Raw genomic sequence first — 16,934 nt, forward strand, 5'->3', positions numbered from 1 at the left:
TTTCTTTTTGCTTATATGGTGTTGAGGAATCGAACCCAGGGCCTCATGCATGCAAGGCAAGTGCTCTACCACTGAGCCACCTTCCCAGCCCCCACTCTACCTCTTTGATTCAGTTTTTCTGATTGTTAATTCGAGATGATATAAATCTCACAGACTTTCCTGTCCAGTCTGGCTTTGAAACACAGTTCCCAGATCTCAGCCTCTTGAGTAGCTACATTTACAGGTGTGAGTCACCAGTGCCCAGCTTGTATCTAACTCTTGAGTGTTTTTTGTCATCTGCTTGTCACTGTATGCTCAAATCAGCCATCAAAATTGAAAACAATAGCATTAGGTGTGCTCAGAAAAAGAGCCTGTTCTCCTGTGAGTGATTTCATGACTTTCCCCAGGGGTGGCCAGACCTGTACTCAGTCCACAGAGACACCATGGCCTTCTTCTGATGGACTCTAAAGCTTGAAGAGGGAGCCCCATCACCAGCTGCACTTTGTGGACATTATTGCCCATGCGTCCAGAGTCACATAGGATACCCTGCTCCCTGGGAAAGAAAGGGAGGGAAACTCCAACACTTGGCAACTAGAAAATTGAGACTCAGAACTGCATTTAGTTGGATATAGAGCAATGAACTGCTTTGCTATTTCTTACACTTAAAGATGGGGAACCAAATCCATATTGATTACACACAAACTAGTCTCTACTCTGTAGTTCAGAATCATTCATCGGATAGCCACACTGCAAGCCCCAAGATTTATTCTCCCAATTCTCTCTTCAGAGGCCTTGATTGGAAACAGTTCCATGCATATTTGATGTGAACAGAAAGGCAGTGGCTCCCACCTGTAATCCTAGCTACTCAGGAGGCTGAGGTCTAAGTATACTGGTTTGAAGCCAGCCCAGATAGAAAAATCTATGGGATTCTTATCTCCAACTAATGAGCAAAAAGCTAAAAGTAGAGTTTACTCAAGTGGTAAAATGCTAGCCTTGGGGAAAAAAAAAACTAAAGGACAGCCAGACCTTGGAGTTCAGTCTCTGTACTAGAATAAAAAGAAAAGGAAGGAAGGACAGGGAGGAAGGAAGGAAGTAAAGAAGAGGGAGGAAGTAAAGAAGAGGGAGGAAGGAAGAAGGACAAAGAAAAAGGGTGGGAGGAAAGAAGAGGGGGTTAGAGGGAGAGAAGAAGGGAAGGAAACCTAGTCTCATATGTATCACTATGGTTCTATCTCTAGCCAAGTAATTGCTTTGTTCAGAGACCTGGAGGAAGTTAATACTCTTTAAAGGTCCTGGGAATGTAAACGCTTACACCTTTACAAATGCACTTCCATTCTGCTGAAGAGAAAGGGTCTGTGCAGGAGCTCTGAGGGTAGATGGAATGGATGCAGTCCTTCTCTGCAAACATCATTTCTACTTTGAGGTTCACTGGAGACCTCAGTAGTTACAGCCATTTAAAGTGAGTTGGCAAAGAGAGAAATCCAATAACACAACTGGCATGAGAAATTAATCTACAGGTTAATACTTTCACATCCCAGACTCCTCTGGGCCCAGGGTTTGAAAGAACTGTAGCCGACTGCAATGTTAGCAGAGGGAATTGCTAGTCAAGGGCACCCTGAGAAGAGATGAAGATCTCGTTCCTGATAGGATGGAATTCAATTAGAAACTGGTCACACCCCACCCAAGTTTTTCAAAGCAAACCAGCCTATGGCCTTTCCCTGATGCCTATGCCCAACGTCCAACAGAGACAGACATGTGGCATTTTCTGTTTCTTTTTGGAGTCCCAGGTTGGGAAAAGCATGTACTCAGATAGGACAATGGGAGAACTGAGCATCTACATCAGGATACCACCAAAAAAAAATGTATACCAAAAACTAATGGACAACAAATCAAAAGAGCTGCTTTTACTAGTACTCTGCTGCTGCTGCTGCTGCTGCTGCTGTTCTGTTTTGTTCTGTTGCTCTAGCTACTGAGCCAGTATGGTGGAGTGGGGATTTTGCTGATTGGCTGTCTCCCTTTTCATGGACCCTGTTGATGGGTTGTCTCTATTACAGACCATGGTTGGAAAGTTGCATACATGGGGAATATCTTGGGAGCATCTTCCACTTAGTCCCTTTCTTGCTCTTGGTGCACCTGGTCATTTTCTCCTGGCTATTGTGATTTCTCTGTCCACCATGTTTCCTTAAATGGGATCTCCACACTGGCTTCCATCTGACAGCTATAGAAACACATGTTCCTCAATTGGGAATGTTTTCCTAAGTCTACCTGTCCATCAATGGGAACCAGTGAACCTGGTTAGCTCTGAAAGTGAGTCGAAGGAATCTGTACTCAAATACTCATGGCAATGAGAGGAGTTGTTACCATTTGGGAGTGAATTTCATACGTGCAATTGCAAAACCCTGTTTTCCCTAACTTCAAGAAACTTGTTTAAGCATGATTGCAAATGAGAAACAGTTGTAATGAAAATAAAATTCAAGAACATATGTTGCTTTTTTTTAGTCAAATGTTATTTTATTTAAAGATATAAGTAAAGCAGGTGTTAGTACAATGTCAAGGACACTGAAGACACAGTAGTTTAAAAAGATCCCTTATGAACCCCACACTATGGTGAAAAGATGAATATTAATCAAATTGTACTAATGAAACTGCACTGAGGGTTCTTCAAAAAATAGCCATCTCATTCCTGTCATCCTAGCTAAACAGGAGGCTGAGATCTAAGGATCATGGTTCAAAGCCAGCTACAGCAGGGAAATCTATAATGTTCCTATCTCCAATCAACCAGGAAAGAGCTAGAAGTGGTTCAAGTGACAGAGTACTAGCCTTGAGTAAAAAATGCTAAGAGATAGCACCCGGCCCTGAGTTCAAATCTTAGTACCAGCAAAAAAGAAAAGAAAAGAAATGGAGAGAGGGATTGGAGAAAGGAGAAGGAGTGTGGGGAAGGAGGGATGGAGAAAAAAGAGAGAGCAGAGCTTTGTTGTGTTTGAGTGATATGTGACCTAAAATGACACATGATAGGAAAGTAGCCCTGAGAAAGGAAGGGAGGGAAAGGGGAGGGGTGTAATAAAGAGTTTTGCGGGACTGGGAAAGTGGCTCAGTGTTAGAGTGCTTGCCTTGCATGCATGAAGCCCTGGGTTCGATTCCCCAGCACCACTTAAGCAAAAAGAAAAAGCCGGAAGTGGCACTGTGGCTCAAGTGGTAGAGTGCTAGCCTTGAGCTGAAGAGCTGAGGGACAGCACCCAGGCCCAGAGTTCAGGCCCCATGACCAGACCAAAAAAAAAAAAAGAGTTTTGCTGTATTTGAGCCATGTAAATGACCTAGTAATGACCTGGTCAAAGGCCCTTGAAATGGGACAGGAAAAGCAAATGCTTTGTTCTCTGCAGCAGTGGCAGCTAGCTGGACCTAAAGCTATTCTATGAGGTCATAAAAGGACTATAGGCCAGGTGTTTGGTGGCTCATGCCTGTAATCCTACCTACTCTGAAGGCTGAGATCTGAGGATCAAAGCCAGCTTGCACAGGAAAGTCCTTTAAGACTCTTATCTCCAATAAACTGCTCAGAAAAACCAGGATTTGTGCTGTGGTTCAAGTGGCAGAGCACTAGCGTTGAGCATAAAGAAGCTTAGGGTCAGGGCCCAGGTCCTGAGTTCAAGCCCCGGGACTGAAAAAAAAAAAAAAACTATACACAGTGGAAACATTTCTCAAAGGGAGGCAATAACAGCCTAAACAACCTTGCCTGGAAACAGGGGATAGAACTGGGTGGGCCCAAGTGTATGTTTCTAGAAAATTCTGACACATGATAAACTCAAAGAAAGAGCAATTGCTATTTCAAGAGGGAAATATGCAAGGTACCATAAACATCAAGAAGTTCTCATAGAAGTTTTTTAACCTTAGACTTAAAGCTACAAGGCCAGTTCTAGCCACGTGAATATTGACAGCTTAGAACACTGACTTTTCTTACCTGCTGTTTCCTTCATAGCCAGAGAGGCCCAATTATGTCACCGCCTTCAGCCCAGCAACAAACCATGCCTGCTAATGCTTTCACCCCACCAGTGGCCACCACTAGAGCTGCAGCAGATCCTGATCTTGCTGTGTCACTGCCTGGAGAACTCAAGGAATGAAATCCACAGCAAGGAGTAAGTGTTAAAAGTTTTCAATTTATGCATGTGAGAAGAGGAGAGAGAAAACGTTCTTGCTGGGTGAGAGGGGTCATGATAGCGGTTTGCCAACTAACTGGTTTAATCTATGGTGGGTTCTTTTCTTTTAATGTATATAGGTGTCATTTAACTTTTATGCTAATGATTTGCTGGAAGGTGACTTGCTCATTGGTCACGACCCATGATATTTTTAATTGGTCATTCCCTTTTAGCTCTTGGGGCATGGAATTACCTAAAGACATTTAAGACTATCCTACTTTCATTTTATCCAACCTATCTGGGTCAAAGGGAAGTTAGAATGCTTGGGAAGTTTTCTCAGATCATCCTCTCTCTCTCTCTCTCTCTCTCTCTCTCTCTCTCTCTCTCTCTCTCTCTCTCTCTCTCTCTCTCTCTCTCTCTCTCTCTCTCTCTCTTTTATTTATTTTTTTGTTGGTTGTGGGGCCTAACTCTGGGCCTGGGTGCTATCCCTCAGCTCTTCAGCTCAAGAGTAGCACTCTACCACTTGAGCCACAGTACCACTTCTGGCCTTTTCTGCTTATGGGTGTTGAGGAATCAAACCCAGGATCTCATGCATGCAAGGCAAGCACTCTACCACTAAGCCACCTTCCCAGCCCTATTTTTCTTTTTTTTTTTTTTTAAGAGAAATCTTGCAGGCTTATTCCTGATTTCTTCTGCCTGACTAATCTACCTATTCCAAGATATCTCTTTCTTTCTTTCTTTCTTTTTCTTTTTCATTTTTGTCAGTCCTGGGGCTTGAACTCAGGGCCTCAGGGTTGTCCTTGAGCTCTTTTGCTCAATATGAGTGCTCTACACTTAGAGCGACAGTGCCACTTCCAGTTTTCCGGTGGTTAAATGGAGATAAGCGTCTCACAGAACTGAGCTGGCTTGGAGCATTGATCCTTAGATCTCAATTTCCTGAGTAGCTATGATTACAGGCGTAACAGCTCCCAATACTACAGTTCTTTACATCCACAGCACTTGTGTGAATGTAACATACTACATACAGTATAGTCTATGTGCTTTCTATTCCTGGGCATAAGGCCTGCTAATGGATTCACTACCTGTGGAAATGGCCTACGGTAGACTTTTTTGATTGAATGTTAGGCCCATTTCTCACAAATCCATTTTCTTCCCTTCTTTTTTCAAATATGTAAGCAGCACCAAGTTTTTATTTTCTCACATGTTGCTCATCCAGTACGGGCTTTGTAGGTGCCTCCTCTAGTCACCTTCTCCTTTCCCCAGTACATCTGAACATCACCCCTGAAAGCTATAAGGTCTGGAAGGAGCAGCTGGCTGCTCCTTTATATTTGAGCTTAAGTGAATTAGAATGATCCCATCTCTGATCAGTCAATTCCAGGCGAGGCCTAATGTGGAAGAAAGAGCCTTCCTCCGGGATTTATTTATTTATCTATCTTTAAGTAGTTGTACAAAGAGGTTTCAATTCAACACATCAGTTTAGAAGCGCAGGGCATCTTTTGAAAAAAAAATTTGGTTTTTGGTTTGAACTCAGAGCCTAGTCGCTGTCCCTGAGCTTCTTTACCCAAGGCTAGCCCTCTGCCACTTTGAGCTACAGCTCCCCTGCTGGTTTTCTTGTAGTTATTTGGAGATAATCTCATGGAATTTCCTGCTCAGGCCAGTTTGGAACCTTTATCCTCAAATCTCAGCCTCCTGAGTAGCTAGGATTATGGGCAAGAGCCATCAGCTATCAGCTGTACAATGCATCTTGATCCACGCCATTCCTTCCATCATTCTTCCCATCTCTCAACCCCACCCAAGTTACCTAGTTCCATTTTCACAGATGTACATTGAATATGATGATTGCATTCTCCAACCCTTCCTCTCTCCATCCCTCCACATCGTACCACCTCATCCACCTACCCCCCACCTCAAGTTCCAGCTTCCTGTTATCCATTTTGTTATAGTTTTTCAAAGAATTCTCCCCTGCATATACCATGTTATTTCCGTTAATGATATACCATATACTTTAGTTAATTCTTTTGTAGTATGTATCTCTGTGTGTGTGTGTGTGTGTGTGTGTGTGTGTGTGTGTGTGTGTGTGTGTGTGTGTGTGTGTGTATATATATATATATGCACATGACTCAGTGTGTGCTTATATATATTTATAAATGAGGTCTGTCTTCCATCTATGAGAAAGAACATGTGATCTTTTGTCTTTCTGGACCAGAGTTACTTCCTTTAACATAATTTTTTAGCCTGACACCAGTGGCTTACACCTGTAATCCTAGCTACTTAGGAGGCTGAGATCTGAGGATCACGGCCCAAAGCCAGCCTAGGCAGGAGGGTCCATGAGACTCTTATCCTCAATGAACCACCAGAAAACTGGTCACTATGGCTCAAAGGCTAGCCTTGAGCAGAAAAAGCTCAGGAACAGCACTCAGACCCAAGTTCAAGCCCTCCATCCAACAGAAACAAAAACAACTATAATTTTCCCCAGGCCCATTCATTTCTAGAGAGCTTCCTTTTCTCCCTGTATAGGCATTTGCAATTGCTGGCTACAGAAAAAGCTATTTTAACTCAAAAAAGTCTGGTACCGCACAGGGCTAAGGGGAGAGGTGAAATGATATAGACAGATCCTTCATGATATTATTAAAATGCAGAATCCTGCTAGCCTTGAAATTCATTTAAATGCTGTACTTGCCAGTTCTATGAGCCTATAAATCCCCTTTATTGTTTAAATCAATTTGCTCAGGGACAGCGACTAGGCTCTGAGTTCAAACCAAAAACCAAATTTTTTTTTCAAAAGATGCCCTGCGCTTCTAAACTGATGTGTTGAATTGAAACCTCTTTGTACAACTACTTAAAGATAGATAAATAAATAAATCCCGGAGGAAGGCTCTTTCTTCCACTTTTTTCTTATTTGTAACTCTAATGCGCCCCAAATGCTATTGACCATTCCATTAAGGATAGCAATTTGACATGTTCAAAAGTCTGAAAAGTGTGTATTACCCTCCAAGTCAGTACTTCCTCATCTCAGAATTTATCCTAGGTAAACAGTTGAGTGGCTATGAAGATATTTACATGCTTAAGCCCATACATAATGTTTCTCAGAACAGCTAAATACTGAAAGTTATGTAAATTGAAATATAAAGACACTGCCAAACACTGTCCAGCTCATGGATTATGCTAAATGAAATAACTACACATAGTTGACAGTGAAAGCTAGACCTCACTGATTAACTGGTTTTAATAATCTACTCTTATTTAAAAATATAGAACAACGATGATGTATTAAAAAAAAACCTTTTAAGTATCAAGGTCATTACTTCAGAGCTTCTCATCCCTGTCTATATATTAATTATCTAGGAAAACCACTTAAAATTGGGCTCTCTGGTGATATGCATTTGAGTGGTTCAAGTGTACAGTGAAAAGTAAAAATTATTATTTTTTTAACCAGTAACTGGGCTTGAATTTGCTGCTTATGGCTAAGTGCACTACTGTATGAACCATTTCTCCAGCCTTGCTTTTTGTTGGTTATTTTGGTGATGGATTTTTGCAGACATTTTTGCCCAGTCAGGCCTCAAACTACAATCCTCTCAGTCTTAGTCTCTTGAATAGCTAGGATTTCAGACACAAGCCATTAGTGCCCACCTTACTACTTCTTTAATCCTCAGTTTTGCAGTTTTGACAATTCTTCTAAATATTACTAGTGTCACCTGCCTTGTGTGGATGATCAGATCTCAGATAACTTGTTAGTGGCTTGTGATATAGAAGGGTCTAGACTGTATGCAGAGAAATTTGATTTTAAAAGCCATCATGTTGACAGTAACATTGAATTGTCTTTTAGTGCATGAGGATCAACATGAGAGGAATTCTGGAGCAAAGAAAAAAGACTGAAGCCAGGTACCAGTGGTTCATGCCTGTAATCTTAGCTACTCAGGAGGCTGAGATTTGAAGATTGCAGTTCAAAACAGAAAAGTCAGAAAAGTTCAGAGCAGAAAAGTCCATGAGACTCTGATCTCCAATAAACTACTCAGAAATTGCCAGAAATGGTTCTGTAGCTCAAGAGGTAGAGCACTACCTTTCATCAGAAAAAGCTTTATTTATTCAAGGATGTGGGCTGAATGTTGAGCTAGCCAGCAAGAATTAGATTGACTACAGAAGGAAAGTAAGGTAGTTCAGAACCATTAACGGTAGGAGGATCAACTAGCTTCTAGGTATGGTTACATTTAGAACTCGTGTTTCTTACTGGTCATCATATGGAAAACTCTAGAAAGTGTCAGACAGAAGGTGGTGTTCTGTCTTTGTGTGAAACCCTGAAGAGCCTCAGAAGGAGATGGAATACTTGTGTATGCTTGTGTGTGTGTACGCGCATGTGCACATACATGAACAGACTTAGGGTTTGAACTCTCGGCCTCGATGCAGTGTCTGAGCTTTTTTTTTTTTTTTTTTTTTTTGCTCAAGGCTGGCACTCTACCACTTGAGCCACAGCTCCATTTCTGCCTTTTTTTCTTGGTAGTTATTTGGAGATGAGAATCTCAGAGGCTTTCCTGCTTGGGCTGACTTTGAACCACAATCCTACCACTACTCAGCCTCCTGAGTAGCTTGGGTGACAGTTGTGAGCCGCTGGCAGCTGGCAAAGGATTGTTTTGAATAGTCTAGAACTTTGGTTGGGAGAGGGGAAATGGTGGTAATTATTGGCTGCAAATACTTGGAGAACTAAGATATGAAAATAGAATAGATACTTTTATGTGCAGCAGAGAAGATAAAACCAGAGCCAGTGGAAAACTGGGAACTGGTGACTCACACCTATAATCCCAGCTACTCAGTAGGCTGATATCTGAAGAGAGTGGTTTGTAGACAGCCCAGGTAGGAAAGTCTGTGAGACTCATCTCCAATTAACCAACAAAAAGCTAGAAGTAGTGCTGTGGCTCAAGTGGTTGAGCACCAACATTGAGAAAAAAATTTAAAAAATCAAAAGCTAGGGGACAGTGTCCAGGCCCTGAGTTCTAGCATAATTCCAGTATGCATGTGCACGTGCTGTGTGTGTGTGTGTGTGTGTGTGTGTGTGTGTGTGGTGTGGTGTGCTGTGCGCGTGCGTGCACACACACATGCATATAGACACAATTTTTTAAAAAAGATCAATGCACAATTAAAGAAAAAAAGATCAAGAAACAGCTTTTAGCTTAATTTAGGTTGGTCCCAAATAGAATGCATACACTTGTATAGAAGGAGGTTGTCCAGTCCTGGGAATGTTCATGTTATTCTGTTTCATAGGCTAGAATGCTTTCTAAATGGATTATCTAATTTGATCTCCCTAGGGGGGAAAATACATTTAGTCCCATTTCGTGGATGAGTGTCCAGACCTCAGGAATCCTACTTTCTCTGCCCAAAACAAAACAGTGGTGTGTGGGTCACAGTCACACACACTCCTTTTCCAGGTTTTTCATTCATCTTGTTGCTACAGAGATGGGGGATAGGTAGATTCCAGTTTCTTTCTGAGTTTTCTCTTTTCTGAGAGTCCAGGGTATAGCATCTCTGCTTTTCACTTCCAGCGTCTACACATGTAGTGCAGTGACTGACCGCCTGCTTCCTCCTGAGTCTTAGGTGACTAATCTAAGTTTTTGAAAGGCCAATTATACAGTGTATACCTGGAAAATTTCAACTTTGTATTTCCTTCCAGTCTACTAGAATCTTCTCTTTCTCCTCCTCCTCCTCTTCCTTCTTTTGTACCAATCCTGGGGCTTAAACTTAGGGCCATGGTGCTGTTCTCGAGCTTTCTGGGGCAAGGCTAGTACTCTAAAACTTGAGCTGCACTTCTGACTTTTTTATTTAGTCGTTTATTGGAGATAAGAGTCTCATAGGCTTTCCTGTTCAGGCTGGTTTTGAACCTTGATCCTTAGATCTTAGCTCCTAAGTAGGTAGGATTATAAGAGTGAGCCACTGGTGCCTGGTTTTATTATTCTCTTTATACACAGTTGTAGTCTGTCTCTCAAGGTGCAGCTCAAATCTCATCACCCCCTAGAGCCTTCTTAGGGAATGAAATTTGGGACTTCTTTGAGCACCTGTAGTATGTATCCTGTGTCCTGTTTGTCTCAAGTCATGGAAATTCTGCTCTCCATGCTTCACATATGCCAGCCATAGCTTCTTGCTTGTGCTGTGGAATCCTCTATGGTGTATTTTCTTCTCCTTTTCTGGGGAACTGCACACCACCCACGGCAAAGCTGGAGTTGACCCAAAAAAAGGTAAGCAACTACTTGATGATTTTTTGTTTATCTCCGTGGTGTTTTGATCTTCTTATTAATAACATCTTACAATATGCCCCAAAACATTATAGAACTTCAACTCCAGCACTCAACCATCTTGTGTTTGACTTGTGGCTCTGCTACTTTCTATAAATGTGATCTTTTTTTGTCAGTCATGGGGTTTTAACTCAGGCTCTGGGTCATGTCCCTGAGCTTTTTTGCTCAAGGGTAGCACTCTACCACTTTGAGTCACAGTTCCACTTCCTGTTTTTTGGGGGTATTCTCATGGGAGGTTGGCATAAGACAAAGAAGTGTACACCCTGGCTAGTTTCTTAGGACTGGGTCACCAGGGCATTTCATTTTCCTTAGAAGATACTGGAGCCTCAGCAGTTTGCTTACTGAGAGGCTAGGATGACAGGCATGAGCCAGTGGCACCTAACAATGACCCTCATCTAAGTGAGGCCCTATGAAATCACATTTCCCATTAATAAATAAGGGTTCAATAGCCATCTTGCAGGCCTGTGAAGTAATGTAGGTAGAGGAAAGGCTGCAACTTGAACTTGAATTCAAGGCCTTAGTGCTGTCCTTTTGATGCTCAGTGCTAGCACTCTACCCTTTGAGCCACAGGTCCAATTCTGTCCTTTTGCTGATTAATTGAAGATGAGTGGCTTTAGAGTTTACTGACTAGACTGGCTTCCAACTGTGATCCTCAGATATTAGCTAGGATTACAGACATTTACTTTGGACAGATGCATACAAGCCTCTTCACAGAATTTTCACAGTATTGTAGAGACATATCTCATCAGTTTCTCCATCACTTTTCTACTACCATGTAGGACTTAGCCAGTCCCATAGGTGTCCTCTTAGTTCAGAAAAGGAGAACCATAGAGTTGACTTCCTTCTCTCTTCTTATTGGTACAGATCCCTTCACCATAACTGGGAGGAAGATGAACAAGTAAACCAGTAAGTGGATGTTGACACAAAAAGAAGTTCTGTTCCTGAAAACTGGGTATCTTTGAGGCTTCTGAACCAAAGTGCAAGTTTGTTTGTCTACCACTTATGAGGGTTGAGGCTTGGCACTTCAGTGAATGCCAAATGACACAGTTGTGAATGTGGTTGCAATTGTGGATTCTAGTGGATGACAGGGAAAGCAGTGTGCAGAAAATCAGATCCTGTGCAGAAACAACATTCTCACTGCCTATCACAGGGTGAATTTTGGAGAATTGTCTTTCAGAAGCTCCTGGAAGTATGTTGTGATGATCATTCTGCTCCCAGGAGTCTCCTTCCTTTCTCAACAGGCAAGTCTGCATATGTGATGGACAGCCACAGCATGAGTCCTGGCAGAAAGGGGCTGTGGTAGAAGGCTCAAGATTGGGAGGTCAGGCTCTCACTTTCCTTGTCACCAATCTGCCCACAGCAGCATTTGTTTCATCTTCACTGTGTGGATGGACTTATACAACGATGAATTCTATGAGCGTAAGGACCATGACACCCTGAAAGAACTTACACAGTATGGCAAATTCAACTTGCCCTCTTCAGACTGGTCTTCCCCTTACATATTCTTCTTGACAAGTTGGAGGATTGTGTGACCAGTGAGTCCAAGAAAAAGGGAAGAAGTCCTTGTTTAGATGCCTCAAAGCCTGTGAGTAGGGATGGAACCTGGGTGTCTAGGGATGGGCCTGAATGGCCAAGAGCCCCTAGTACTACCTGGCTTGGCAAAATGTTCTTTTATGGATATTCTCTGCCAGGTAATTTTTCTTTTTGAAAATACATGAACATAGCCACTCATCAGTGTTCAGTCCAACTTCAAACTATACTGATCCCCCATTAGATCCTCATGGAAGTTTAGTTGCACCTTAACTTCTAGAGTCCACTCTAAAATCCTGTGCTTATTTCCATTCTCAGGTTAGCATTACTGTAGAGAAGCTTCTCTTGAACTCCAGATAAGGAATCTATTAGTGATGTTGGTGATGGTGACCAATGGAGATCTGGAACCATCCCTGCACTCCAGAAAGCATGTGAACATAGAGGGGTTTGTTCCATTGGTAGCAAAGCCCAAACAGGTTTTGAGTCCTGTGCACATTCCAGTGGTTCTGAACCCCACATGTGATGCAGGTGTACCTGCATGAACCACCAAGGAAGAACATGATCCAGGATGACTTCCATTGATGTTTAGAATCCACCTAGATCAGCTCCAAATTAGTCAAATCAGCACTTGTTTTGTTGTGCAGGATAAAGTATTACCCATGGGGCTAATGGAAAATGCCCCCAGTCTATGTTCAGGGGAATCAATAAGTGCCCAGCCAGTGATATTTGGAAAAATCTGAGTTTCTACAAAATCATATAACGAGGTCCTAGAAAAGTTTTGAAACCTGACTTAAATGTGACAAGCAAAGAAATTTGCCAGTTTGAGGCAATTTAATATCCTGGGTGGTATTTATTGTCATTTTGGGAGTAGAAATCAGACATTTATGACCTACTAAAGTACTGTTCAATTGTGCTATAGGCTCTGAGTCCAGAGATTCAAATTTCTTTTTTTTTAATTTATTGTGAAAATACTGTACAGAGGGGTTACAATTACATGGGCAAGATTTCTATAACATATTAGCTCTCCATCATCTATACCTCCATTTCCAAGGAACACAAAGTTTTACAAGACTTCTACATTTCTACTTCTGTTTCCACAACTGTTCCATTTATATAATTGTTGGTTTGTAAATCTGGTAGTAGAGCTGCATACTGATAATCAACCACAGCTTTTGAAAAGGCAAATCTGAATGCCATCCCAGGGCAAAAACTGAACACCTCGTCTGAAAATTAACTGAAAACCACCTGCCTATGGCAGGGGTCAAGTAATAGAATACTTGCCTAGTCAACTTAAACTTCTGAGCTCTATGGCAGGACAGCTTCTTATTTTTTTCTCTCTCTCAGTGATTCCCAAATTGAGAACACAAAATTCCTTACAACATTGGATATTTTTTCCACAGTGTTTTTGTCCAGGATTAAAACAATCTGAAGATAATTTCTCCTACATCAGAACAAATAATAAAGCCTCTAGCTTCTTGGCTTCAGCATACCTGCTCACTCGGCTTAGTCTTCCAACTCTTCTAAAACTGAATCTTTCAAACTATTATTCCAGCCAGGTGCTTGTGGTTCACACCTGCAGTCGTAGATACCAGGATGAGCTCTGAAGATTACAATTGAAAGCCAGCCTGGGCAGAAATAATCTGCTCTAACCATCCAAAAAAAAGCTGGAAGTGGAGCTGTGGTTTAAGCACTAGAGTGCTTGTCTTGAGCAAAAAAGCTAATGGACGGCACACAGGCATTGAGTACAAGTCCTTGGTCAGAAAAAAACACAAAACCCCATTATTCATAAAAAAATATCTTTTTCTTGTTCAAACTGCTATAATTTTGTTTAAATTTTAATTTCAGATTTTAGTCCTTTATTTTTGTATTATTTCCTTAGCTCCAGTTCTGACTCAATTTTCCTAATTCAGTCTATTTACCCTTGAGTCTGGTTAAGCATCGTCTGGACTAAATACACATTACCAACTTAGGTTATTAATTGTCAGGATTATTTTGGTAATAGAAAATGGTTTTTGTTGCTGTTGTTGCTCTGGTACTGGGATTAGAACTCAAGTCTTGGAGGCTCACAAAATGCTCCCAACTCCATAATTGCAGAGGTCAGCATATATTGCTTTTCTTATAAGATTCTTCTTCGGTTTACAGTATTTTTTTTTTTTTTACAATTTGGCTATTGCTCCATTTCCTGTTTTTGACTGATTAAGCGAATATGATGGAGTTATACAGGCTTTTCTGTCCTGGCTGACTTTTAATCCTAGCATCCTCAGAACTTAGATTACAGGTGAGTCTCCAGCATACATGAAATTGATTTTTTGAAGTTGTCCCTCACTATCATTTCTAAAATAGTTACATTGCATGTCATATCTGTAAAATTTAGGAAAATGAATGATTGATGTCAAGAGGTCCACCAGAAAAGCGGTTGGACAGACTCCAGATGGACAAAAGTAGGGAACTAACAGTGAAATCAGAGGTAATGGCAGGTACAGGGCAGGGAGAGGATAGAAAGGGGGATTAAAATGGAAACATTCAATACAATTCACATTTTAAAGGATATGTATGCCTATGTACATATAGACAGACACATATGTACACACACCTACCCAATGGAACATATACATATATTTCTGCCCTTTTTCTTCCTTTCCATTTCTTTATTATGCTTCTGAGTAACGAACTAAGGGTCTTTTACATACTAAACACATCTGAGCTTCCCTTCTGTCATTAAAGAATGACAAGCCAAATGTTTTCCTTCCATGTCAGTCTTGAGTAGCTAGGAGTACGGGTGTGAGCCACAAGTACCTACTCTGAACAAATTCTGGTATATCAAATTGTTAATGGAGAAGATTCATACACATGAATTTTTTTTTTTAAAAAAGGAGATTGCTGATGAATACTTGCTTGTCTGACAGAAGGCATGGATTGAGACTAGAATAGCTGAATTCTAAATTTGTGATTGTTTTCTGTTTGGGTAGAGCTTGTAAGTGTTGATTCCAATATATTAAGTCTCTAAAGATTTTGGGGGAAAAAGGCATGGGTTGTGGAGGTTTGGGTTGTGGAGGTTTTTTCTTCCCACAAGCTCCCATTCTTCCTTTTTCTATTATTTTGTTTTTATCATCATCCTAGTTGTATATTTTAATTATTGAAACTTTGTAACTCACCAATGTGAATTTTCCAAGCCTTATTATAATAATGTATTTCCTGACAACAGTAAAATAGATTTAGATTTAGATAATTATCGTTGTCTACATGGTTCCATAATTAATCAGGAAGGAAATCCATAATTAAATTAGTTATATGTAAATACATGTTATATTCTTTACACTATATTATATATAATATATTATATAAGATTGAATATGATTTTTTCAAACTATAAGAGCATTTAACATTTTTAGTCTCAGGGGTATTTTTTCACAAACTAGTGTAAAACATTATTGGGGAAAGTGGTGATATAACTTTGATTATAATTATATAAATATATATTTGTGTGTGTAGATATAACACTGTTTATAAATAGATGAATAAATACATGTGTATATACATTTGTGCATCTATCTACAAAGTGAATATAATTAAGTTGACCACATTATGTACCAAAAAAGAGCTATGAGTTGTATGTACAAGGTCCAGGCCTATAACCCTAGTTGTATAGGAAGGTGGGTTCTGAGTTTTAGCCTCTTTTACCATCATGGCATTAGACTTTGAGAGGAAGTCTGGGTCCCTCCAGGATAGCAAAGACACATATGCCGTGGGATCACCCTCCCTGACCCCAGAGAAAAGTCAGTAGAAATAAGGACAAGCTTCTTACCCTATGATAATCTACTCAATTCCTGTACCAAGATGGCCACCTGTAGATGGAAAGATAGCATTCCCTCCAAAAAGGTCTCAAAAGAGCCTTCTGAACTATAGTCTCTGACTATGCTGAATTAAAGCTTATTTTTGTTCCCAAGCTGCAAAGACATATAAATATGCCAATGGCTCCAGAGATGGACAAAGTCTTACAAATACTCACATAAAATTATATACTATGTTTCAATAATTCTGTGACAAATCATCAAAGGCATGTCTTGAATTTTTCTTTTCTTTTTTAAAGAATGGAAACACACTGAGTGCATCAGGGGGCGAGGGATGGTTTGGTTGCTGAACTTTTGAATGTACTCCTGGGCATGGGAGATCCCTGTCTGGGTGACCTTTTATGGGGGTGGGTGTCCTCACAGCTTCACAAAACAATGGCCATAACTTCTATGACATCACAGATACTTTTGCCATGGCAGCAGATAAATTTCAGGCACTGATCTGGCCCTGAGGTGGACTCAGTTACATAGAGAGGCACAAAGCATGAGAGGAAATGACTGCTAGACACCAGGCTACAGCTTGATGAGCTGTCCTGACTGGTAACTAGGATTACTTGAGCTGGGACAGGCTCATTCCCATGCTAAGGCTCCTGAGCACTGTTGCAGGGGTTGGAGAAAAAGAAGTGAATGTGGCTGCCTCCATGCCTATTTCATGCTGAGAAGAAAACCAGAAATCATAATCACAATGTCATTGTGGTATTGTGGGTACAATTTCACAGTGGGGATAGGAAGAGACATCCCTGAGGAGGGGACATTTGATCTGAAAGCAGGGCCATCATCCATGCAATTTTCTGGGGGCAGATGTTCCAGGTAGCAAGAACAGCAAGTACATCCCCAATGGTGGGAATGGACCTGACTTGTTTAAGAAAAGGAAGACAGCACTGACATGCTGAGGTTCATGGAACAAGGAAGGACTGGAACAAGGAAGAAGAAAGAGATCAGAGATGAAGACAGGAATAAATTAGATATTGTGTGCTACTTGTTACAGGAAGAAAAGTTCTGATTTTACTCTAAATCTGACATGACCCACTAGAACCAATGTTCTTAAATTGTAACCAGACACACCGGACTAACCTAGAGAATACTTTTAAAATGTGGTGCTAGCCGGGTACTGGTGGCTCATACCTGGAATCCTAACTACCCCCAAGGCCAATATCTGAGGATGA

The 16,934-nt window shown here is 41.0% G+C and overlaps 1 long non-coding RNA gene across 1 annotated transcript; it reads left to right on the forward strand.

Annotated features, from left to right (window-relative positions):
* The first annotated feature begins 1,327 nt into the window (after window positions 1-1,327).
* Window positions 1,328-13,789, forward strand: LOC138834429 (uncharacterized). Its single transcript, XR_011374101.1, has 3 exons — window positions 1,328-1,435; window positions 3,954-4,106; window positions 11,252-13,789. It is a non-coding gene; the product is annotated as an uncharacterized lncRNA (long non-coding RNA).
* Window positions 13,790-16,934: the final 3,145 nt, after the last annotated feature.

This window comes from Dipodomys merriami, unplaced genomic scaffold, assembly GCF_024711535.1.
Source record: "Dipodomys merriami isolate MVZ:Mamm:240054 unplaced genomic scaffold, mDipMer1.0.p SCAF_2146, whole genome shotgun sequence".
NCBI classification, from domain to species: Eukaryota; Metazoa; Chordata; class Mammalia; order Rodentia; family Heteromyidae; genus Dipodomys; species Dipodomys merriami.